The 26653-nt window shown below is 37.5% G+C and overlaps 1 pseudogene; it reads left to right on the top strand.

The window, feature by feature from the left end:
- The window catches only part of LOC149810602 (ubiquitin-conjugating enzyme E2 34-like), a 34566-nt pseudogene extending 8433 nt beyond the window's left edge, over window positions 1-26133 (top strand).
- Window positions 26134-26653: the final 520 nt, after the last annotated feature.

Below are 26653 nucleotides of genomic sequence, written 5' to 3'. Positions count from 1 at the left end.
AGCTGTTGGAATGTGTCAGTCCAACAACTCTATTGCTAGTCAAGTCTGGACAGGACTTGACTAGCAACAGTCATTCTAGTTCAAACTGAACTAGATGACATAAAGACAAAAAATAAAAATAAAGGAAAAAAATTACAGAAAAGAAAGAAATGAAAAATGTATTTATATATATATATATAATAATATAATATTATTATATATACATATGTGTACAGTTTTACATTTTAACAGTATCCCGAAGGCTCAGGATCGAATCCCTCTGCCACATGGGGCAGCTGTTGTTCTGGTAGGGGGTTCGCCCAACCCCAGCTTGCCTTTCAAAAAAAAAAAGTGGCTTACTATTTCTCGAAAGAAAAATATTTACGAGTTGGTAAAATAGATGAGCACCATATGTCTAATTTTGCTGAACAGATTTAAGAGGCGTCCCGTGTACCAACCTTCACACTGGCGGCCAGGGCCAGCTGCCCTCTTTGAGATTTGAGGCCACTGCCTAGGGCCTCAAATGAAAATATATATATAATGCTTATATTTCACATGCTGAGGGCCTCCAATGAAACATAGCACATGATGAGGGCTTCCAATGAAAAAAAATATGGAGAAATATGGGCCTCCAATGAAATATGTCTAGCGCCTCAACTTCTCTTGAGCCGTCCGCCCCTGCTGGTGATCTTGTCCATTGTCTTGGACTTGCCAGTTGTACCCGCAAGGGTGCGATTGGCACGTCTTGTGCAATGCTTTATAAAGAGTCTGCACAGGACACACGATGTCCTGTACTAAATGCTGTGCACCCTCCTGTGTATCAAACATGGGAAAGCACCCGGGCAGGGACCAGCCGGTCCCGGCACAGGTGTGTCCTGCCTATCAAACACACCCTTATATTGCAAAAGATTAACTCTTTCATTCAAGTTGGTATCTCCCAAAGCACCAAAAAGAGGTCAAATGTTAAGCTTGTGTTAATGAACTTTGGCCAATATACAATAATTAAGGGCAGAAGGTGACTGCCTTTTTCTTTTCTTTTGGAAGGAGACCAAAGAAGGCACAACTAATTGTGGGATATGCTAGGCCAGACTGGCCCATTGCCAAACCCAAATTATTATATAATGTGGACAACGGGTCGGGCAGACCATGGGCCGGTACAACAGCTCAATCGATCAGTCCAAATTGCGGGCCAATTTCCCACGAGAGCCGATCATATGATCTGCCCAATTACAATGGATAAAGACTCTAACATCCCCACCTTCTATTACTCCCATCGCACCATTCCTTGTGTATATGGTGGGCCCAACCATGAAGGTATTGATGTCATCCTCAATGGCAGTAAGGGTGTAAAGGGGTTTGGGTTTGGTTAGGACCCAGGTGGAATCAGACCTGATCCCAATTTTTGGGTATGGTAACGGGTCTAGACCTCGGTTTAATCAGACCCGCCGTAAGAGAAACCAGACCGGGGTAATACTCGGTAAAATACTATTTTTTTTCATTTTTACAGTGAAATTTTGTGGGTCTTGATCAGAACTCGGGTTGGGTTCAGGTCTGGTATAAATTCTCATAAACTATACTTGAATCCATGTATTAATCGGACCTTCGGGTTTGGACCCAAGTCTTAATTGAGTCTTCTTATTTATCACCATACCTAGACCCTATAGGGTTTGGTTCGGGTCTGGGGTAAACCCGATCCATTGACACCACCCTTAATTGGCAGTCACGGGGACGCAAACCGTTTGAATCCACAACAGAGAACCAAAATTTGCAAAACCTCCATCTTGGATTCGACCCATTTGCATCCTTAGACAGCCATCATGGTGGTCGTTGGTCAGCCAAATGGATGATGGGGTTAGAGCATTTCCCAGTGGTGATTCGGTAGATCATATGATCTGCCGTGGTTGCCCACCCCTATTTCCAATAGATGATAATTAAGCTCGAGTCACATGATCCAATCGAAATCTGACTCTTTGATGGTCTTGGGCCCATCATCAAATCAGATCCATACCATAGCTGTTCTAACTTCTAGGGTTGTGGAACGAGACGAGTAGCTTGTTGTTTGGCTTGGCTCATGTAAGACCCATAATTTTTCAGTAAATTTTTTTGAATAAATTAATGAGGCATTTCATATGAAAATAGCATATTAACCTGAAATGTGAATCGAATCGATTTCTACGAACCAGTTATACTTAGGATATTCATATCTTTATGAATATATGCTCAAACAGTTAGGGAGCCATAACTTTCTCCTTGAGTAAAATCAGGAGATTTGTATAAGCCAACTTTCTTAGTTATATCGATACGAAGAGAATGACGTACTCAGAATTTTTTACAAAAAAACTATCGAAAACCCAAAATTTTTGCAAGACCCACAAAATGTTAGTAGGACCCACGAAAATATTTCTCAGAAAATATCTTTTGGGACCCACAGAATATTTTATGTAGGCCCCACATAAAATGAACCTTCATTCTTTATCCTGAAAGCCCAAGGCAAATTAAAAAAAAGGAAACTTGGAGACCAAGTTTCCTTTGGTTATAAATAGCCCCATCTCTCTCTCTCTCTCTTCTTATAAAATCGCCCTCCCCTCTCTCTCTTGCTCTCCTTCTCTCTCTAAAATCTCCCCTACCTAGCTTAGCCCTTTTGAGCCTACCTGACCTGGTTTGAGTCTGCCTGACCTGGTCAGAACCCACCTCACCTCATCCAAACCTACTTGATTTGGCTTAAACCTAGTTGGATCTAGTCAAAGTCAAATTCCTTTTTGGTCCTAACCCATATTTGGTTTACCTTACCTAGACCTAGCCTACTTGGGCTAAGTCTGAACCTACCTAACCCAGTTGACTTGGATCGAACCCAATTTTATTCAAACTGCTTGGGTTTAGCAGCTTAACCTGCTCTTCATCTTTCTCAACTAGGACAAACTCATCTGACCTAGTTTGACCTCTCAAAGAAAGTTTTGAACCCAATTTAAAGCAGACATAGCGTTCTAGAATCATTCTTCACCGATCGAAGGGTAAGTTTGATTCATCGATCACTCTCTCTTAAGTATTTGTTGATTTGTGTTGTGATATATATTGTATACGTTCTGAAGTAAAATCTGAACATAATCTTTGGTTTATGCTCTCTGAGACACTTTGGTGTTTACGTGCATCTTCTTGTGACTATCGTTGAATATTTTATGATAAAAAAACTCTTGCTTAAGGCAATATATCTGTATTTGAGATTGCCATCATGTCGAATAATACCAAAGCTATTCTTTTCTGCATATTACATATATATGCATTTGCTTATGCTTTTAAGATTATCGTCACGTCGAACGATGCCAAGACTCCTACTTTCTGCAATTTGCTTATGCTCTTAATATTGGTGTCACGTCGAACAATGTCAAGACTATTGCTTTCTGCAATTTAAATTACGGATTTAAGATTGTCATCACGTTGAACGATGCCAAGGCTCTTGTTTTTGTAAATATACATATATATTTGCTTTCTGCAAGTTATTTAGTTTGGTTTCTCCCACCGAATATTAAATATGTATTCATTTACGCTGTTGCATTATAAAGCACAGGCTCTTGCTTATATTATATATAGTGCGCATAAATGAGTGTTCAAATAGAGATCAATTCCAAATCGCCAATGTGATTCCATTGTCGCTCTTCGATCAAGATTTTGTTTGATGAATGAATCTCCTATTGAAAAAGCTTTACTTTTGCGCAAAACTACTTTTTCGTAAAAACCTAAGTCACTTGCGCATGGCCTAGCTATGGCCTAAGGTTCCAACAAGCTTCGATGGATACAAAGTACGCACAGTGGTGTGCATCCATCCTCGAGTTAAAGCCTAGCAATTTCTTCACCAAAGAGGACAAATGTTGAAATTTCTGAAAAGATATTCACCGAGCTTAAAAGAAACAACACTTTCTCCGTCAAAGAGAGAAACTGTTGCTGAAATTTTTGAAGAAGCTCAACCTGCTCAGAAAGAGCGTAGCATGTTACTCCATCATACAGAGGAGGTGTCAAGTACTTTGTACAACTTAGAAAGGGTCATCACACTTTTGTCGTGAAAGCAGGAGAAGTATTATCGAAATGGTTAGCAAAAGAATTGCCTTAACCGGTTGAATGACACAAGGATGCCCTATTGTCGAAACGCTGCCAGAATGACTCATTCTCATGTTTACTTCTAAGGGCACTTTACTCGTAAGGGTCGAAGAGCTAGAGTAGTTGTTGCGCCTTGACTAGGCCAAGTACTCATTGCGGTAATATACATCGAGCAGTCGATCCGTTGAGATCGTGTCATATGCATGCTCATTGAGATACTGTTGCATAACTAGACTTGTAAAGGCCGGAGAGTTAGAGTGCGTTGTCTACCCAAAAGAGGTGAGGTGCTCGTGATGGTCGTAGATGCTGAGAGCAAAGTCAAACATGCATATGAATAAAACTTAAGGTCACAGACCCTGCGGTTTTGACCGCACTGGAGAATACTGAATGGGGTCGGGTACATATGTCCTCAGTAAGGGAGGCACTGCCTTTCTGAATGGCATGCAAATATCCGACAAGTAACAGTTAGACCGGCAGACCCATTCACGACTTTTGCTCATGTGGTAGATGGTGATGGTACAACTGCGAGTGACATGTATTTGATTATGAACCTAACAGAGTTCAAGGGGGCTCTCATCACTCAGGGGGTATGGAGGTCATGGTTATCCTTAAATATCTAAGGATTAAACCCAACTACTGTAGCATAGAATGCAACCCAATCGGTTTGGTAGGGTTATCCCAGTATGAGTTCTACTGCCCTACCATGGAGAGGGTCTCTAATGCTCCCAAAATTTTAACCTTAATTATTGTTCAAATTTTGAGGCCATTTTTTTTATAAGTCCAAGTAAATCGGATCTTATAATGCGGAAATGATTTCAAAAAATGGTTAAGACTTTTGGCAAGGTTATACAAAAAACAACAATCAAATCAAAATGTATGGGATATACACATTTCAAACGACATACAATATAAGACTGAAATATGAAAAGTTTTAATTTCATTTCAAATCAGAGTATAAAAACAACACTTCAGCCTCTACATTATCAAGTACTTAAAATGAAAAGATCATGAATACCAAGATCGCAAGGTAAGAGTGGACCCTCAAGGATGCAGCTCGACCAGCCCTTTGTTCAAACTACTCATTATACTTTACCTACATTACCTGTCCCCCATAAAACGGGGTCAGACTCACTAAAGTCTGGTAAATTAACCCAAACTCAAACTTATAGAAAACATATCAAGCATTTAAAAGTAAAGACATGATATATTATTCATCAATTGTCAGGTGATAGACCAAGGAACAACGTCCTATGAGTCATTCATTTTAAGCATTCGAACATAAATCATTTCATCACTTAATATTTTATTCAACATTAACTCACACAATAAAGCATAATCTACATGCATTTAAGTCATACAAGTCATCGCATAAATATATATATGCATCTAAGACATTCAGATCATTGCATCATTTTCATATGCATTCATAATTCTTATAAACAATAAGTCAAATCACATTTGATTATTCCTGCGTGAAATACACGCACATACATTCTAACTAATTTAGTTAGATATTCATGATACACATCAATCATGATACATAGGTGTGATATATTCACTCAAACAATCATAATGCAATCATTTGCAATAAAACTATGTAAGTGTGATGTATCATTCACCTAATAACTCAAAACTAGTCATTTATAGGCGGGCCACCTATACGCTAACATAAGCGTCACAATTATAACCTCATATCAAGATTTAAAATCAATAAAGATCTAATTCTCACATTTGAGTTCAGCATATAATCATGCTATAACAGAAAATCCAATTCTATAGATTCATAACTGGGAATCTTAATCAACTCAGAAGATCACCACAATTCATCATACTATTTTTTTTAATCATAATAAATATTTACAAGATCTATGCCAGATCACTTGGTCTGGGAAATGTACAACCTCACAAGGAGTTATCGCCCTAGACGGATGGTCTGCCTGGTCTTGGACAATGCACTTCCTCACAAGAATATACCATCTTCGTGAGCTACACGCTCTTGGACAATTCATTTCCTCATAGAGACTTACCGCTCTAGCTAGATTACCTGATCTAGTCATGCATACCATCACATAGAATCATTTGGGAGCAGTTCTTCAACAGGTACCATATTCAATAAAACTATTGTGATACCTGCATCAATATAATTAACCACTCTCAGGGTCGATAGCCACCAACACGGCACAAACATGTATACAATCAATATGCTTCACATCATACATCACTTCATATAGCACTTAAATCATAAAATCACACATTTAACCAATAACGTTTCATGAACCATAGTTCACTATTGAACTTAAACATTTATCGCATGCCTTCATAATTTTATATCACAGTATTTAAATCATATCATACATAAACATATTATCCTACGCACCATATCATCGCTACAAGAAACATTGCATTTCGTAAATTGAACCTCGAAGCATGCATAAACAAAAGATGAGTTCTATGCATGCATACGTGAACATGCACATTTCATAATACGAAGCAACTAAATCTCAACATACATAACTCCTACATAGTTTGAGATTTGCACACACGATAAAAGTCATATGCATTGTTCATCACATGAATCGATATATCACTTTAGATATAATTGTATAAGGGTAGGTCAAAATCTCATTGACCATCCCACCGTACATCATACACATATATTTCTCAAGAAAATAAGACATACAAGTTCAAGACAATTTATAACATTCATAGTATGCATCGAACACAACTTACACAAATTCATAATAGTTATATGTGCACCATGTATCAAATTCATGCAAATACACAAAGCAACATAGTATGCACAAACCAAAGTATAATGGCACACATTGCGTACATATTATACATTCATAAGTGTATGGGCATTCAAACTCACACACAGGTGTACCTACAACAAACACACTCCATATTTCGCTCACTACAATCATGACAAACATGATCTCTGAACTATAATCACAAGAGTCCTAGATATCCATAACTAAGTGAAGTGTGTGAGCATAACTTGTATTTGCAATTTATTTAGATATTCAGTGCAACAACATCATGCTTACAGAATTAGTGCCTAAACATACTCTCTATAAGTTCAGTTAAGGTATCTTACCTCAATAATGTTAAGAATAATTAATCGATATCCAAAAGATAGAGGGGTTTCAAAGTTTGTAAAGACCGCTACCCAAGCAATACAATAAACCCTTCGTGTGTGATCGTAAATGCCAAAAAACTCAAAAAAAAATCAATTATATCAAGATTAGCCAAAAATAGCAAATTACACTATAAACCATTACCAAGAGCCACATAACGCACAAATACACTCCAATAATTTATAAACTTCATCAAAAATATATTTAAATATAATATATATATATATAAAAATAGTAATTTGTAGTCCAAAATAGTTCTATAAATATAAATTATGCTCTGATTTGCTTGAATAGAAAAATAAACAGGTAATATATCAATAAATAAAATTCAAAAGCTAGAAACACATTTCTAATTTAGAAATAAAAAATGAGTTCTTTAGTTATTAATAGTTCTTAAAAATTATGGGTTTTACAGGGTCAACAAGCCTCTGGGTATTTAAAAAACATAAAATAATCAACCCCAGAACATCACGTTAATGCCTGGGCAAAACTTCTCCCGTGTACCAGGGGGTGAACCGCTAATAACGAAATAATGCATTAGTTCTAGGTTCAGTGATGTATGAATATATGAGTGAGTGGACGTTGTTCTGTCAAGTCCTGCATAACCTTGAGAAAGGTGTCATGATCGGTATACTACTGGACCGATAGGACAAATACACATGTTATATCCGCACGACTAAGCTGTAATATCCTAAAATTTCTAAGTTCTTTTCTATAGCATTGTGAAATGTCTTGAATTTCGTGCTAATATAGAACCCTAATTTCTTTAAAAATTAATGTTCGAGTATATTTGTAAGGCATAGGGGGTTTAATAAGGTTGAATTGTAGTAAATATAAACCCTACACGGTTTGAATAATTGATAAAACCCTAAGTGATGCCTAATTGAAAATGTCTCTCTTAAAAAGAAAATATTGAATTTTCTTTAAGTAAAGTTAATTAAATAATGTGAATTAACAAAAGTAGGTTGTGAACATATACTTATTAATATGCTTAATAAGTTGTAATTAATGGATAATTAATGTCTTTACATTTTATATGATTTGTGGTTGTATAAAACACAAAACGATTTTTGTTGGAATTCTATGGTTTTTTAATTATAGTTTAATAAAATAGATTTTTGTTATAAATTAAACCCATTTTATTAGTTTAGTAGGAGCCAATAGGTGGGCCGTCCCATCCTATGTGGCATATTACTTTAAATTTATTTTGAAATTTAATAACCTAACTTAGAGAGCGTTATAAAACCCTCCCATAGCCCACGCCTCCCTCATTTTGGGCTGGAAAAATTTGAGAGCTTCTCTCTCCCCCAAAAACCCTCTTCTCTCTCTCCTCTCTTTCCCTTCCCTCTTCTCTTCTTTTTAGGGTTTCTTTTGGTTCTTGAGTTTAAGATCCAGACCTCAAGGGGTGTGGAGAGGGATCTAAGGTCCTCACCTTGCTGGAAGGAGGAGCTGGTCGGTGGATCGAGCAAAAAGAGTCGTTCATCCATCAAGAAATACATTTTTTCAACAAAAGTTAGGGTTTCTATGCTTTTATTGCAAGAACGGAGTTCTTGGCATGGATTTTGATGCTTTTTTATGAGTTTAGATCATGATCAAACCCTCCTAATCGTGGGTTTGACTCAGATCTAATGATCCATGGCAAAAACACGTTTTTCCCTAAAGAAAACCATTTTTGAAATCGGGTTTATCATAAAAATCAGTTTCTTAGAAATAGATTTGTAAAATATATTTGTATTTGATTTATTCCATGATTTTTATGCAAATATTAGCTTGGATTGATAGATTATGAATTGTTCCATCTACTGTGAATATTTTAGAATTTTTGGAATTTTATTTCATGCGTATTTTCTATTTCTTTTAATTTTTCTTGGGATTCGGGTGACTCAATTTGATTCACCTAAATGCAAATCTCGAAATTTCAGGTTTTCCACTTGACCTTTGTTCAGTAAAATGGTTGTTTCTCCCTCGTCCTGAGGAATTTTGACGAACGGATTGTTGCCTTGGAAAGCTAACTCCATTGTGCATCCACTGTAGAAATTTGGGCTCTGTTCATGGACCGAGCACGTATCTGTGACAGCCGAAACAAAAATTGATAGGTCTGTAGTAAAACATGCATAACTTCCTCATACGAAGGAGTTTTTACGAACGGTTTGCGGCTATGGATAGCTGACAACAATTCCTATATACTGTAAAAATTTCAGCTCTATTCATGAAGCCAAAAAATTTCTGTGAGCTCTGTACCAGTAGGACAGAGTTAAGAAATTGGAAAAAAATTAGGGCAAATTCATAAATCAAGGCTCAAAGGGTGCATAGTATATATGTTTTTATTCAATTTCTTTATAGAATTAATATGCATTATGTGAATGATTATGTAGGTCTGATTTTATGCAATCTTATATGATTATGGCATGAATTGTAAATGGAAGGTTACACATTAAAGATTTAGGATCAAAAGGTCCAATGAATACAAGTTTATGTTTTAAATTCTAAAAATGTGTTGACTACATGTATGTTCATGATATCGTGATGATATGATTGTTTCATTGATATGGATGTTCATATATATTCTCTTTGTTGCATTGGCCATGTACATGTATGTGCCTTATGATGTGTGAAAATGAATAAGATATTTATGCTACGCATGTGTTGAAGTGTCTGTTACAAGTTTAATTAAGTGATTTTGTTCAATGTTTTATAAGAATACATCCATGACCATAAAAGTGGTTTAAGTTTATTGTTGCATAAAAAGTATGACTGTAATCAAGTAATCATGTGACATTAAAACCCAAGATATTTGCTGGGAGAGTAGCAAATGATACAAAACTTCGTGGGGCAAGTCTGTTATGGGCACGGAAGGTTGCTCCTCCCCTCCTACGATTTTAGGGGGAAAACCTCTGCATTGGACTGCAACGTAGAGGTTATTGTACTCATGAGGAAAAACTGATGCATCGGGTTGAAAGGTGTTGGGAATCTCTATCGTATTAACGTCCCTCACCCCGTCTTAGTGAATGGACCTGACCAGGCTAAAGCCACCCTTGTATGTAAAACACGTCCTGTGTCATGGTCCTGATCTGAGAATGTCTGCCTGTGTCGTATCAGCAGGGCTAAGAAGTGATAACTTAAATGGTGTGTGCATTAATTTGGCATCGCATGCATCATCTAATTAAGAAAATGTAACTAAAGATAAGAAAATATGCATGCATTGAAAGAGCTTTTGCATATGGTAAGTCATTCATATTATCTGTTCATGCATGGTGTATTTTAAATGTATGGATTTATGTTTTTCTGTTATATATGAAAATTCTAAACATGCATGAGTTGTTGTATGATTGTTTAAGTTAAATTAAATGTTAAACCATGAAATTTCTATTGAAATCTTTGTCTTGTTATTCTGTCTTACAAGTTTAGCATATTTACTCTACTGACACATGTTGTCTGACCCTATATGGTTTAATATTTTTTAGGTAATGAGTAAGTACTTACGTGCGAAGGCGGAAGGTTGCGACGGGGACTGAGCCTACCTTTCCTCTGCTTCATGAATTCTAAACTCTGATTTTTACTTTAATTTAATTCAAGGACAAATGTGATTAATTTGGATATTTGTGAAACCTAAATATTATTTCATGCATAGTTAATTAGTTGTTAAAGTTTAAATTCTATAATTGTATGGTTGCAAGCATTCATCTGAAGTAGCACGCCAAGTTTTATGCCCAATGTGTTTTCCGCTGTTAACTGCTAAAAGATTTAAATGTATTTCAAAAAAAAAATTCCACCAATTTCGGGTTATAAAAATTGGGGTGTTACATAAGCAAAGCTCGAGGTGCTCGCGTTGGGGTTCGTGGGATATGGATATGCCAAGTCTTGGAAGCTTGAGCTTGACATCCCAAATGAAGTGCTAAAGAGGCTCTTGCCAAGTCGTGGAGACTTGAGCGAAATGTTCAACTCATAGCCCTATGGAGGCTCTCACGATATACACTAAGTCGTAGAGACTTGAGCGTCGTTGCTGCGAACTGGGACCCTGAGTGATCTTTGTATGAGTTGATACTTGTTTGAATATGTGAATTAATGCTTACTTACCAGACCAAAAGTGGTTTTGACCCTGTTTAATGAGGATTTGAGGTGTTGAACCTGCGATGCGATATATGGAGCAAGGCGATATCGAGTTCCAGAGTTTCTCTAGACAGTTGCACTGCTTCTTTTATAAAACTAAATATTGATTTTCCAAATAGTGACATTTTTAATAAATAAGTGGTTTTGACAAATGAAACACCTTGGTGGTCAATGAGTGCTTGGCCACATACTTGTGACTTGCTCGGAGTTTTCTAAAACTGGTGACCCATTATCGTCTATTTTCGTTGCTAAAACCTTTCTAAATTTCGCTACAAAGAAAAAAAATGAAATTCATGAAATTTTTAACTTAACTTTGCTTTAGAAATTTGGGACATTACAAAAATGGTATAAACCTTTGTTCGTGGTATCGCATTGTAAGTAAAATTTTATACTTTTTGATTCGGTAAACCCATGTCAATTATATATAGTAACTCATGATTAACGAGGCTATTGTTATCGATGCAAGTTCATATACGATGAATAGATTTGCCCATACAAAATCCAAGTCTGTCAGTATTGTGGTGAAGATGGGCATTCAACCAATGAATGCCAAAAGAAATATATTGTCGACCTCGTGCATCAGTGGACCCCATCACTCGAGGGTTGGGAGTAGCAATACCCTATCAACTTTGGATGAATCACCGAGTCTAAGCTACTTCGACTTGAACTTCCTTGCAGAATTCAATAATTCGCCAAGCTACCATCGGGCATCATGTACACCTAGCATAAATGATCCAAATGAAGGATACAACTCCTTCTATTTGCCAATTATAATTTTGGATTCCCTGAGTCATGATACTGACACATCATACGCTGAACCAACATCACTAGTCTATCAGCTAGATTCGCTTGAGTGTGCAGAAGTGCTGCTTGAGCCAACTCCAACTGCGCCTAAGTCAAGGTGATGTGGCGATCAACGGGTCTATCTGAGGTCATTTATGTCAAAAAAGAAACTCAGTTCTTAGAAACTGGTTATGTTTGGAGTCGACAGACTCATATGTATGGTTTTTCGCCGCCAATGTTCGACGATATGGCATGACACTTGTATTTAAAGGTGATGTATGTATGTTGTGTTGCAGTGTATATATAAAAGTAAATAAAATTTTACTTTCCTATATACATCAAGAAACTGAATCACATTGCTTTTATGTGATTAGATAAATGACTCCTACAACAAGAAGAACCACATCGAGTGAGGAGTCTCACATACAGGAGTTTCTGTTAGAGACCATCAACAACCTTATGACTGTCATTCGTAAAATAAGGCAGGAATCACGATCACTTGCCCAAAAAAAAGGATTTTTGAGTAAAGAACTTCTCTCCACCGACTAAGAGACCATTGCAGATGGAAGAAGTCATTCAGCTCTACAAACAGTCCAAACTTTGTTGTCCGAGGTGTAGCTCACATCACCCCAGAAGGGCTTGTCCTCGCGATACAGGGGGTTGCTTATATTGCGGCAAACAAGGCCATTCTGTAAAAGAATATAGCGAGAAGGCCTCATATCATCAATGGAGGAATATGGGATCTGAATGACCATCTCAACAAACACAACAACGTCTCCTATCCCAACGGCTGTCACTACCTAAGGCAGAGCAGAAACCTATGGCGAGCCATGTCTATGCGGTGTCAACTGAACAACTCATGGATAATGACTGTATCAAGGAATCTGAATACCTTGATAACTAGAGTTATGTTGGATAAAAAGGTAGTCTGAAGACAAAATTAAAGGAATGCTAGAGCCTAGACAAGTGACTCATGACCTTATGTATGGTCATCAGAATCGATATATATTTTTGTTCTCCAAAATAATCTTAGACCTGTCAAATCGAATTTTAAGTGCTTATGTCTAAATTGGTAGCTATCGACCCTATGAGTGAGAAATTGAGTTTGCGTAATTAGAATGCTAAAAATCACTTAATAAATTAAATCATTGAGGAATTGTTCTTAAGAAGAGAGTCTTGTGAGGTTTTACATATTCAAGATCAGATAGTTTATCCAGGGTGAGTATGTGAGGATGTACCGCTCCGCGTGAGTGTACATGTTCTAAAACCAGTAAGTTTGGCTAGTATGATTCTGTGAGGGTGTACTAATCCAATATCAGGTAAGTCTGGCAAAGGCGAACTTGTTAGAAAGCACGTTTCTAAGACCAGGTAATCTGACAGGGGACTTATTCCAATATGGTTAATCCTTTTGAAAATTATCTGTGTGTATGAAATAGTTACACAGAGCGACTATGATTAATAGCCAGTTGGAATGAGATCGATTTAACAAAGTTGTCATTGTTGTAGCAAAATTTGAACTCAGATATGAGAAGCATACCCTCATCGATCATAGATTATGATATGAGGTTATGAATGCGATGTCAAGATATGTTGATAACATTTATGAATCTGATATACAAGAGAAATATCTCGAGTTATTCACGCGACACTCTTAACAGAATTTCGAGGATGAAATTCTTTTAAGGGGCTAACGATGTAAGACCCATAATTTTTCGGTAAAAAATTCTAAATAAGTTTATGAGGCATTTCATATGAAAATAGTATATGAATCTGAAATGTGAATAAAATCAATTTCTATGAATCAGTTATACTTAGGATATTCGTATCCTCGCGTATATATGCTCAAACAGTCAGGAAGTCATAACTTCCTCCTTGATTAAAATCAGGAGATTTGTATGAGCCAACTTTCTTAGTTATGTCGATACGGAGATAATGACGTATTCAAAAAATTTAAAAAAAAATCACCTAAAACGCAAAAATTGTTGGTGAGACCCACAAAATTGTTGGTGAGACCCACGAAAATATTTCTCAGAAAATATCTTGTGAGACCCATAGAATATTCAATGAAATATTCTATATAGGCCCCAGACAAAAGAAACTTCCAGTCTTTATACAGAAAGCCAAGAGAAAATCAGAAAAAAAGAAACTTGGAGACCAAGTTTCCTTTGGCTATAAATAGCCCCCCTCTATCTCTCTTCTCATAACCCCCCCCCCCCCCCCCCCTCTCTATCTTGCTCGCCTTCTCTCTCTAAAACCTCCCATGCCTAGCCTAGCCCTTTTGAGCCTACCTGACCTGGTATGAGTCTGCCTGACCTGGTCCAAACTTACTTGACTTGGCTTGAATCCAGTTGGGTCTAGTCAAAGTCTCTTTTGGTTCTAACTCAGGTTTGGTTTACTCGACCTAGACCTAGCCTACTTGGACTAAGTCTGAACCTACCTGACCCAATTGACTTGGATCGAACCTAGTTTTGTCCAAACTACTTGAGTTTAGCACATTGACTTTCTCTTCCTCTTTTTCAACTTGGTCGAACTCATCTAACCTAGTCTGACCTCTCAAAGGAAGTTTTGAACCCAGTTTGAAGCAGACAAAGAATTCTGGAGTCATTCTTCATCGATCGTAGGGTAAGTTTGATTCGTCGATCACTCTCTCTCAAGTATTTGCTGATTTGTGTTGTGATATATATCGTATACATTCTGAAGTACTATCTGACCCTAGTCTTTATTTTATGCCTTCTAGAACATTTTAGTGTTCACGCGCATCTCCTTGCTACTATCATTGAATATTTTATGATAAAAGCTCCTGCTTAAGGCAATATATATGTATTTGAGATTGTCATCGCATCGAACGATGTCAAGGCTCTTGCTTTTTGCATATTACATATATATATATATATGCATTTGCCTTTGCTTTTAAGATTATGATCGCATCGAATGATGCCAAGGCTCTTGCTTTCTGTAAATTGTTTATGCTATTAAGATTATCGTCGCGTTAAACGATGTCATGACTTCTGTTTTTTGTAATTTAAATTATGCTTTTAAGATTGCTGTAACGTTGAACGATGTCAAGGCTCTTATTTTCTGCAATTTAAATTATGCATTTAAGATTACTGTTGCGTTGAACTATGCCAAGGCTCCTAATTTATGTAAATATACATGTATTTGCTTTCTACAAGTTATTTAGTTTGGTTTCCTCCGCCGAACATTAAGTATGCGCTCATTTACGCTGCCGCATTATAAAAGACAGGCTCCTACTTATATTACATATAGTGCGCATAAATAAGCATTCAAATGGAGATCAACTCTAAATCGCCAATGCGATTCTATTGCCGCTCCTTGATCAATATTTTGCTTGATAAATGAATATCATATTAGAAAGGCTTTGCTTTTGCGTAAAATTGCTTTTTCGTAAAACCTAAGTCACTTGCACATGATCTAGCTATGGCTCAAGGTTCCAACGAACTTCGATGGATGCGAAGTACGTATAACAGTGTGCATTCAACCCCGAGTTAAAGCGTAGCGATTTCTCCATCAAGGATGAGAAATGTTGATGAAATTTCTGAAAAGATACTCACCGAACTTAAAAGAAATGCGCGCTTTCTCCGTCAAGAAGAGGAAGTGATGCTGAAATTTTTGAAAGATCTCAACTAGCTCAGAAAGACCGTAACATGTTACTCTGTCATACATAGGATGTGTTGCCCAAATTTTGTCAAGTACTTTGTACAACGTAAAAAGGGTCATCACACTTCTGCCATCAAAGCAGGGGAAGTGTTGTCGAAATGGTTGGCAAAAGATTTGCCTGAACTGGTTGAATGACACGAGGATGCCCTATTATCGAAACGCTGCCAGAATGACTCGTTCTCATGTTTACTTGTAAGGGCACTTTACTCATAGGGGCCAAAGAGCCAGAGTAGTTGTTATGCCTTGACTAGGCCAGGTGCTCGTTGCGGTAATATACATCGAGCAATCGATCTATTGAGATTGTGTCATATGCATGTTTATTGAGATACAATTGCACAACTAGACTCGTAAGGGCTGAAAAGCCAGAGTACGTTGTCCACCCGAAAGATGTGAGATGCTCGTGATGGTCGTAGATGTCGAGAGTAGAGTCAAGCATGCATATGAATAAAACTTAAGGTCGCAGACCCCACGGTTTTGGTCGTGACGGAGAATACTGAATGGGGTCAGGTACATATGTCCTCATTCAGGAGGCACTGACTTGCCCGAATGACATGCGAATATCCGACAAGTAACAGTTAGACCGACAAACCCCTTCAAGACTATTGCTCACGTTGTAGACGGTGATAGAACAATTGCGAGTGGCATGCATTTGATTATGAATCTGACAGGGTTCAAGGGGTCTCCCGTCACTCAGGGGGTATGGAGGTCGTGGTTATTCTTAAATATCTAAGGATTGAACCCAACCATTGCAGTTGATGATGCATCTGAACGGGCCTGGTAGGGTTATCTTAGTATGAGTTCTATCACCCTACTATAGACAGGGTTAACAGGCCTCTGGGGTATCTAAAATACATAGAATAATCAACTCTCATAACATCACGTTGATACCCGGGCAAAACTTCTCCCATGTACCAGGGGGTGAACCGCTAATATCGAAACAATGCATTAGTTCTAGGTCCAGCGATGCATGAATGTATGAGTAAATGGATGTTATTTTGTAAAGTCCTGCATAACCTTGAGGAAAGTGTTATGATCGATATACTACTAGACCGATAGGGTAAAGACCCATGTTGTATCTACACGATTAAGCAAAACTCGAGGAGCTCACACTTGGGTTTTTAGGATACGGATATGCTAAGTCTTAGATACTTGAACTTGACATCCCAAATGAAGCCCTGAAGAGGCTCATGCCAAGTCGTAGAGACTTGAGCGAAATGTTCAACATGTAGCCCTGTGGAGGCTTTCGCGATATACGCTAAGTCGTGGAGACTTGAGCGTCATTGTTGCGAACTGTGACCATGAGTGGTCTTTGCATGAGTTGATACTTGTTTGAATGTGTGGATGAATGCTTGCTTACGAGACCAATTGTGGTTCTGACTCCGTTTAATGGAAATTTCAGGTGTTGAACCTGCGATACGATATGCAGAGCAAGGCAACATCGAGTTTCAGAGTTTCTCTAGAAAGTGTTGTATTGCTTCCTTTATAAAATTAAATACTGCTTTTTCAAGCAGTGATGTTTATAATAAATAAGTAATTTTGATAAATGAAACACCTTGGTGGTCAATAAGTGTTTGGCTACATACTTGTGACTTACCCAGAGTTTTCTAAAACCGATGACTCATTATCGTCCATTTTCACTGCTAAAACCTTTTCTAAATTTTACTGCAAAAAAAATCTGGAAATTTTTAACTTAGATTTGTTTTGAAAATTCGGGGCATTACAGCTCAGCTCGCCAAGCTACAAGCCAGCTCGTTTAGGTAAATGAGCAAAGCACAGGGTAAGCACAACTTGGCTCGACGCATAAACGATTGTTTTACATATTATATATTTATATATATTATATATTTATATATATTATATATTATATACACAATATGCATATTATATATGTTTTATACATATATTATATATACTTTTACATATTATCAAATTTTAAAAGCATTCAAAAAATTCCTTCTGGAAAATGAACCAGCTTGTGAAGCTCGATTCGTGATGGCACGAGCCGAGTCCGAGCAGGAGTGGGGCCTTAGCTGCCCAACCCACTTCCCACTTTGCATCTTTCACATGGTCAGTTTGTGACCAAAGAACCAATGGGCCTATTTTATTCCGTAACTACCCCTATGAAAGCACATCTTAGATCATTAAATATTGAGGAGAATTGTGGGTACAATAGTCATTTGACAACCGCGTAGGATGAATGCTTCTCATTATAATCGCCGGAAACCCAAACGAGAACGAAGTTCTCGAAATCCATCGATTTTGTGCTCTTTCCCATCGTCTCTTCTTGCGTTCCATCGTTTCCGTTGTAAGAGGGTCTCTCTCTCTCTCTCTCTTTGGGTGAAACTGTAGTCGCTTGCCATTATTTCGATGAAAGTATGCAATCTGGTTTACATCTTTAATGTCTTTGTGGTCAGATTTGGTATTTTTCCATCGAAATTCGAATTGGGTGTTGGCGTTTTTTTTACCACATTGGCGCATTCACGAGAAAACCCCTAAATCCTTTTTCCTGCTTAATTTGATTTTTCGATTTTTATGGCTTCTATGCGTTTGAATTTATGATTTTGTTCTCTTTATCCCAAACGCCTTCCCCATCTCTTTTTTTCTTTATGGGCAGGGCGGCAGAGTCGTAAAAGTTGTAGTGATTTTCTTTTTACATGAAATGGGGATTCTTGAGAATGAATTACAATGCCATTTACAACGCATGGATTTGAGATATTTATTTGTTGGTGTTATAGAGTGTTTGCGTGAGGATGATTTACTTGTTGTTGAGATCAGTGGGATTTTTGGTTATCTGATTCTGAGTTGAGGTTTATGTAGATTGCGTCGAAACTAAAGTTTAGAAAAGCTAAAGAACTTATGTTGTTTGGGAATTAGAAACTGGATGTGGATGTGTTGATTTTAACTAAAGCGGAGTTGTGGTTTATGTAGATTGCCTTTAAACTAAAATTAGGAAAGGTAAAGAGCTTGTGTTGTTTGGGTGATACTTGGGAATTGGAAGTCGGATGTGGATGTGTTGATTCTCTTCCGACTGTTTGTCAACCCAATTCCTCAACCGAATCTGCATCGGTGAAATTCACAGCCACATCCGGATCGTTTGAATTGGAAGCCGGATGTGGCCTGCAAGAAACCACGCATTTCACTGAATCCGCATGGGTGGCTAAGGGGATCCCGGGAGCACACCGTACATCAGAGTCCACAATCTGGGTCATTCCTAGAAGCTCGAAGTGCTACAGTTGAAGGATAACATGAGCTGTTTTGTTTCCTCATAAATAAAATATCGTGACCTTTTTTAGATATTTATGATAAGAGTGCATGGTTACTTCATTGACTATTGGTATTTGGCATGTGATGCTGCAGGGGTGCTTATTTTTTTGTACAGAATTATTGTTGTATGTAGTTTAGCTGCCAGTGCCGTTTGCATTTACCTCCTTCATGTCAACAACTTTGCAGCATTATTGTGATTTCCTCAAGATCCATCTTGCATATTTCAGTGTTAACATATTACCATGAAGATTTCTGTTTTGATATCTGCGGGTTGTGAAGCTTTGGAACTTGAATACATTTTCCTCTTCCTCGTGCATTACTTTTCCTTTATGTGTATTTCCCAAATGAAGATTCCCACACTTTTCTTTCTCATCCAAGTTACCATCATGTTGAGGCAGCATTGGCCATGCTTTTTTCTGTGCGAGCACAATCTTCCTAAAGAAGTGCTGAATATTTGCTGCTTGATGTATAATGCAAGTATTCTGGCCTGCCTTTAGAAAGAGTTGTTTAAATGTAAATACCACTAGTCATGTTTATCCTACTCACTGTATCATCAGCGAAGAATGCACATACTAGTAAGAATGTTGAATCCTTATTTTTTGGTGATTTGTGTATTGGGAACTTATTGCTAAATCATTCCATTTGCTCTTTCTGTCTACTGGTCTATTACTTCCTCAGATGTTCCATTCATAAATGATACTTTCCTCGATTTCTAGCTTTTGCTGATTTCCATTATATTATTCTTTGTATCTTTTCCAATAGACATTAGTTCAATGATTTACTGACCTTTTTGCATATTTTGTTGAGCCGCCTCTTTTTGCATGTGTGGATTTCTCCCATCTCTATCAATTCTTTGTCCATTTGTTTTTCTTTCTTTTTTTCCTCCTGCTATAAACCTAAATAGAAACATCACTTAGAAAGGAGAGATTGTGAAAAAGGTTAAACAAGGAGTCCTTTGCATATTTTGTCGAGCTGCCTCTTTTTGCATGTGTGGATTTCTCCCATCTCTATCAATTCTTTGCCCATTTTTTTTTCTTCTTTTTGTTTTTTTCTCCTGCTATAGACCTAAATGGAAGCATCCCTTGTAAAGGAGAGATTGTGGCAAAAGTTCACAAGGAGTACCACCAAAGTTTCACATCAACATGAGGGTGCAAGAAGAAGAAATATGCTTTCTTTATGTGATTAGGAGAGAAAGCTTATAATGCTTACCAGAACCTGCTGTTGTTTGTATTTGTAGTCTGGTCACTGTGAGCACTGTCAAAACCCATACGAAAAAAGTGAAAAATAGGTCTTTTCTCCGGTGCCAACTTCCTGGCTGTGGGTCACAGTGTTATGCCATTGCCAAATTTTACCCACCATACGAAAAGATGAACTCTACAGAATGTTCGTGGAACATTATTTTCTTGTCCTTGAGCAGTCTTGATAGGAAGATCTCATGAAAGAAAAAAGATGAATTAAAGGAACTGTGGCACATCAGCTCCAGGCAGAATGTCGTTGCCAGTCAAGATGGCAATCTCTAGTTTGAATGTCCATACTAAGCAATTTGTAATGTATGACTAGCCAAGCAAATATTTTCACCCAAGGGGAGGACCACTTTCCCTACTATTTTCTGATAAGTATTGGTAAAAGTGCTCGTTCCAACAATTTCAAGTAGCAACCACTTGCCCCTGAATCTTTCTAAATGATCCACCTGTGGATGCGTTTCACTAGCAGAAACCATTTGTTTGTGAGCCCATCCTCCGTTGACCTTCACTCTGAGTTCAATGTACAATCCTGTTCTCTCTGGCCTCACAAAAGAATCCCTTGGAAACTTTTGACTTTTATGAAAAAGATACCTTCAAAATGGAAGAAACTAAGTACTGAAAAAAGACAGCACAACCTTTGTGAAATCTTGCTTTTAGTACAGTTGTTTATTGGGAATTTTCCTACTTCATTTTGGTACTTCCAATCCCCTTTGAAGTCATAGGAAATATTTCTGGGAATAATATTGGAGTGCTACAAATAAATGGAAAAAAGGATTGTTCTTCTTTTTCATTTTGTGAACTATGGTTTTATATATTATTTTTCTATATTAGGTTTGGGGCAATTTTCCTTAGGTTTATCATTCTTTTAAGGGTTCATCAAATAATATTTTGTTCTCTTGGCATAAGACTGCACTTTGCACATCTGGTTTGAATGAAACTGGTGGCTGTCCCCCAGCTTACCTGGACAAAAGAAAAACTGGGGTCAGTTCTAGAAGTGAACTATCATGGTGGAGAAATAAATAAAACTGCTATTTTTCTATTCCCCCCTGCCTAGTGCATAAATCCATATTCAAGTTTTTGTGAAGCCCATGACCACCTTTTATATTCTGAAACTGTTCACTTCCATATATTTGTGTAGGCTTTGAACAAGCAACATCTTCAGGAAGCTTTGCAGATTATAAGAGAAAGGTGCTTGTAGGTGTTTCTACTAACTAAATTAGAGGGTTTTTCTTCTGAAGCCTTTTTCATGGCAGAGAGGGCTTGTGTCAAGCGTCTTCAGAAGGAATATCGGGCGCTGTGTAAGGTATGTATACTCTTTTCTATCTTTTATTTTGATGTTTTTAACCCTCACGTTCGCCAAATTTTTAAAATTTTATGCTTTTGATGTTTTCATAGAGACAGCTTGTCTGTGTTATAAGTCTTTCTTGAAAAAGGCTGTTTTTTTCTTTTTCTGTTGAGGCTTAGCAACACTCTGTCATTTTCCATTGGTACTTAGTAATGCTAGCGGTGCAGCAAGCAGTTTTTTTGTTTCTATTTCTTGTATTATATGCCTTTATTGCCTTAGTGACTTTAAAGTATTTCTGAATTTTTAGGAGCCGGTTCCCCATGTTTTAGCTCGTCCAAATCCAAACGATATCCTTGAGTGGCGTAAGTATAATAATTTATCAAATTCATCTTTTATTGGTTGTACATAACTCATGCTATCAGTATCTATTCTTTACCATCTGTCCTTTCTCAAGCTCTCAGTGATCATATCAAGGTGCTTCATTTCAGCATTCCAGAAACCATGACCATTATGCTCTTATCGTCTACGATACGGGTGTTGATGACTGATAAGCTTTTATTATCATTGGATTTTGGTTGTTTTATGAGGCTGTGAAGGTGTTGATTGAAATGACAGATTCCCAAAGTGGAACAAAGAATATGGCTTGCAGGGCTTTATTGGACACACACTCAATATAAAATACCCCTCTTCATCCATGCTTGCATTTGATGACGAGTCTCAATGCTCGTATATAAGTCTAACACGTATTGAGTGCCAAGTACTGCTTAATGTCAGATATCACAAATTGCCTATTTCTACCAAAAACTACTGCCATCTGACTACCTTTAACTGTGGCTGAAGAAGGCTTTCCTTTGACATTTATGGACATTGCTTTTGTATGTTTTAAACTATTACTGTTTCTATATTTTTTTTTTTGCCATCAAGTCCTTCCAGTCTTCTACTTTGGAGCTTGTGGAGATGATTTTCTTTTTCAATTTATCCTTTCCAGATTATGTACTAGAGGGAAGTGAAGGCACACCATTTTCAGGTATGTGAAGCTTGAATGACAAGGCACACACAGACACAGATTGTGGTGTAGATTGAAGTGTTATGATATGCCATTGTAGTTCTGCTGGATTGTCATCATCTAGACTAGTCTAAGATGAGTTTTGACTCAATATTGCCTTTGTATCATATATTGTCTGAGAACTTTTCTTAATAACATGTAGGTGGTGTTTACTATGGAAAGTTAAAGTTCCCCTCTGACTATCCATTCAAACCCCCAAGCATCAGGTACATGATCACTTGCATTGGAATGAGCTTGGAATTTTAAGAGCTGATATTAATGCATCTCATGCTGTCTAATTTTCCCCATCCTTGAATATCAAAATCCTGATGTTAATGTCTTTCTTTATGCTAGCATGAATACTCCTAATGGCCGATTTGCTACACAGAAGAGAATCTGCATGTCTATGAGTGATTGTAAGTGTCTGCCTATCTTTGGAGAATAATCATATTATTTCATGTGTTTTTTACATGCTGAATGTTGTTTCCCATTTTACTTCAGTTCATCCTGAGACATGGAACCCCATGTGGTCAGTTGCAAGGTGTGTTGAATAAATGTTTTGACTTGGATATATATTACACTCTTAGTCCTTTATATGGTTTATATTTACTAACTTTTCTGCAACTATAATTTCTTTATCAGCATACTCACGGGGCTTCTTTCATTCATGGTGAGTGTGGTTCGATTTTTGTGTCAGTTTTTTAGTTCTTTATAGCTATCCTATAAAGCTCTATGTGGAAGCGTTTTTTCCCTTCAGTTCTTGTCCTCGATTATAATTATGGGGTCCAGTTTATAATTCAGGAGTCTACACTAGCTTTGTGAAATTTTGCTATATTTGTTCTCCTCAAATATGAATTATATCTGATACTGTTGAACTTCAGTCTGAGTAATTTGATGTTGTTTCCTTCTGTGATAGTTTAATGTAGATGTGGGGCATGTGCATATATGCACAAATACAAAGCGCCACCACCCGATGATCCCTCCAGCTCATTTGGACACCACCATAGAAGCTAGTTTAGTCCTGCAGGCATTAACCTGACATCAGACTTAGCTGATTTGTCTTTTGGCTAGGCTCAAGTTCATGTTTTTGCTTCACATAAACTTGCAGATCCTATCTTGTCAAGTGAGTGCTGAGCTATGTAACACAGACTCTTCTAAAAGGTCGACGCACTCGAGTCGAACTTGCATCAATGCGGGTTGACACTTGGACACGGCTTCTGCAGTGTCAGGTGCTATGTAACATGCTATGTAACACGGACTCTTCTAACAGGGCACCGCACCCGCATCGCACTCACACCCATGCGGGTGCACGACTTCCTTTGTGTCAGGTGAAGTCAACCACACTGAGGTCCATTTCTATCTACAAGTAGATTCAGTTAACCCTAACAAAGTCTAGTTTTATCTATATTATATATAAAAATACATAAATGCACACACATACATGTAGTGTTAACTTAAAACTGTTATATATATAGATATATATATATATAATTTTTTTTCCCGCACCTCCGTTCCCAAGTTTTTTTAAAGTGCTGCATCCGCACCCGCACCTATGTGACATAGGTCAGGTGTGGCTAACCGCACCGGAGTCCATTTCTATCCAAAACTGGACTCAGTTGACACTAACAGAGTCCATTTTTATCTATAGCATATACTTAAATACATATTCGCACACACACACACACTCACTATATATATATATATATATATATATATATAGAGAGAGAGAGAGAGAGAGAGAGAGAGTAATGCTACTGTTCTCTGGGAGTACCTACTCCCACATATTAGAAATCATGGTTGTAGGTTGTATCTTCTCAATTAAACCTTATGGATGCACTCAACATAGTTTATTTGATAGGAATCATGCTTTGGATCATGTTTTTTTGGACATAAAAATATGATTTTTTAAGTCATGAAATTTTGCTACATTGTGAGCCATTGATTTTTAAAGGTCTTAAAAATCATACATGTATGCTATAATCTCATGATCCAAAACTTGTTTTCTATTAAATAATGCGTATAGATCATCTCTATAGGGTCTGATAAACAACAAAAAAATCAGAAATTTGAAAATTTTAAAGCTTCTATTAGGTGGGAGCACCTTATCATTTACCTATATATATCAGCACCCTCACACCCAAGTTTTTTGGAACTGCCATGTCGCACCCTTCACACCTGCACCCGCACTTATGTGACATAGGTTCTCAGTCATACCAACTTTACTGAGGCACAGTGTCCTTGATGTTTCAAGTTTGGGTCCTTTTTAATCTTTCATCTGTTAGGTCTTTTGTCATTTTATTCCAAAAGATTTTATGCCCTGTAGCTTAACTATATCTTTTAACCCGTGCAGATGGATAATAGTCCTACCACTGGCAGTGTGTCTACTACTGATGCTGAAAAGCAAAGGCTTGCCCAGGCTTCACTTGCATTCAACTGTAAGAGGTAAATGAATACTTTGATTCAGCAAAGTTTCCCATGCTTGTATAATTTTCATTGATGATCAGTCTTTGTTGTTGGGTTGGGCCCTGCCTACTTGGGGTTCTCTATTACTAATCAGGTCTTCAGCCCACACCAGGCTGTGCTTGAAAAAAGGGAGCAGCCTTTGGAATTGACCTTTATAAAAGTTTCACACTTCCCACTAAACGATAGTTTTTACGTTCTATGTTCATCTTCTGATGCTTTAGTTTGGAAGAAAACCATTTTTAATTATTTGTTTTCTTTTGTAGTCCAATGTTCAGAAAAATGTTCCCAGAATACGTTGAGAAGTACGACCAGCAACAAAATCCAGAAAAGCTGAATTCAGATAGATTGGCAGAGAAAGAACAACCTCATGCTGCATCTTTAACTGGAGACATCGAAAGAGAAGCCAATGACAGAGTGGTTGACAAAAGGAATGGGCGGCATACTAAAAAAAATTCCATTTTGGCTGCTGTTTTTTATATTCTCAGTTCTTGGTGCCATAATGGCATTGCCGCTTCTTCAGATTTAATTTTCTGCTAATTTAGAAGAATCAAGCTGCCTTGGTCCTACTCAGTGCAGATGTCGAAGAATTCCTCGAATGATTCTGGTCGATCTATAGGCCTTTCTGAATGCTGGTTGCTTTAGACGTACATCTTTGTATATAGTTAAACCTCTGTAGACTGGTGTACTGAATCAAGGATCATTAAGCATCCATTGAAGTTCAGAAGTAGGTGATTGTCTTGGGACATGACATGGGTGTGCCTCAGACCCAATTTCTTCTGGAGTTTGACTTGGGGTTGCTTCACCCTCGGTGGTTCCGTAATTTCTTGCATTGAAGTTGCTAGTAAGCGGTTATTGCTTCTTCAGTCACTTGATCATGTTTTTCTCTTAGAAATAGTTGGCTCAATTCCAGGAACGACTTTGGTTGGGAACAATTAGGTCAGACCCTTAAACTGTGTTCATCTGGTGACTTATTAGTGAACTTGCAAGGACTCAAGAACTGGGTATATCTGATCCTTATTTTTGTTCAGAAATAAAAGAAATAAACTTTGATCACACACTGATGACAAATGGGTGTGAGGCCATCTGAATTAATGGAGTTAGTGGTTGAGCCATGGCTCTTTTTGAATCATGATTCTGCACTGAATTGAATGAATGCAATATTTGAAAGTCATTTTGAATGAGCAATGTGTTCTATGGCAAAAATTGCTAGAGAAAGGTCCTTGGTTGAGGATGGACTTGCTCTGAATACGTGCATGCAAGCAAGTCTGGCTTCTTCCGAAGTTGTTCTCGGGCTTCAGGTTCCCTTTCTGATGCAATGCCGTTAACGCTAGATATTCTATGGGCATGTTTGATGGCAGTGATTTTTTTTTTTTTTTGCCCAAGAAAAAACTTCCGGGTTTTTGTGGATCCCACGTGCATCATCAAACGCATGACTATATCCTCCCTTTTTTCCGCTGTTTTGAGGCTTAACTTCCTTCAGAAAACGGAGAGAAAAAGTTGGAGAAACTCATCACGTTCTGCAAACACACCATAATTGTAATGCTTGAACATTTGTGTTTGAGGCGTCGGTCTT

Source organism: Nuphar pumila, unplaced genomic scaffold (genome assembly GCF_984573655.1).
Source record: "Nuphar pumila unplaced genomic scaffold, dmNupPumi1.hap1.1 HAP1_SCAFFOLD_258, whole genome shotgun sequence".
Classification (NCBI taxonomy): domain Eukaryota; kingdom Viridiplantae; phylum Streptophyta; class Magnoliopsida; order Nymphaeales; family Nymphaeaceae; genus Nuphar; species Nuphar pumila.
This window is presented reverse-complemented; position numbering and strand designations above follow the sequence as displayed.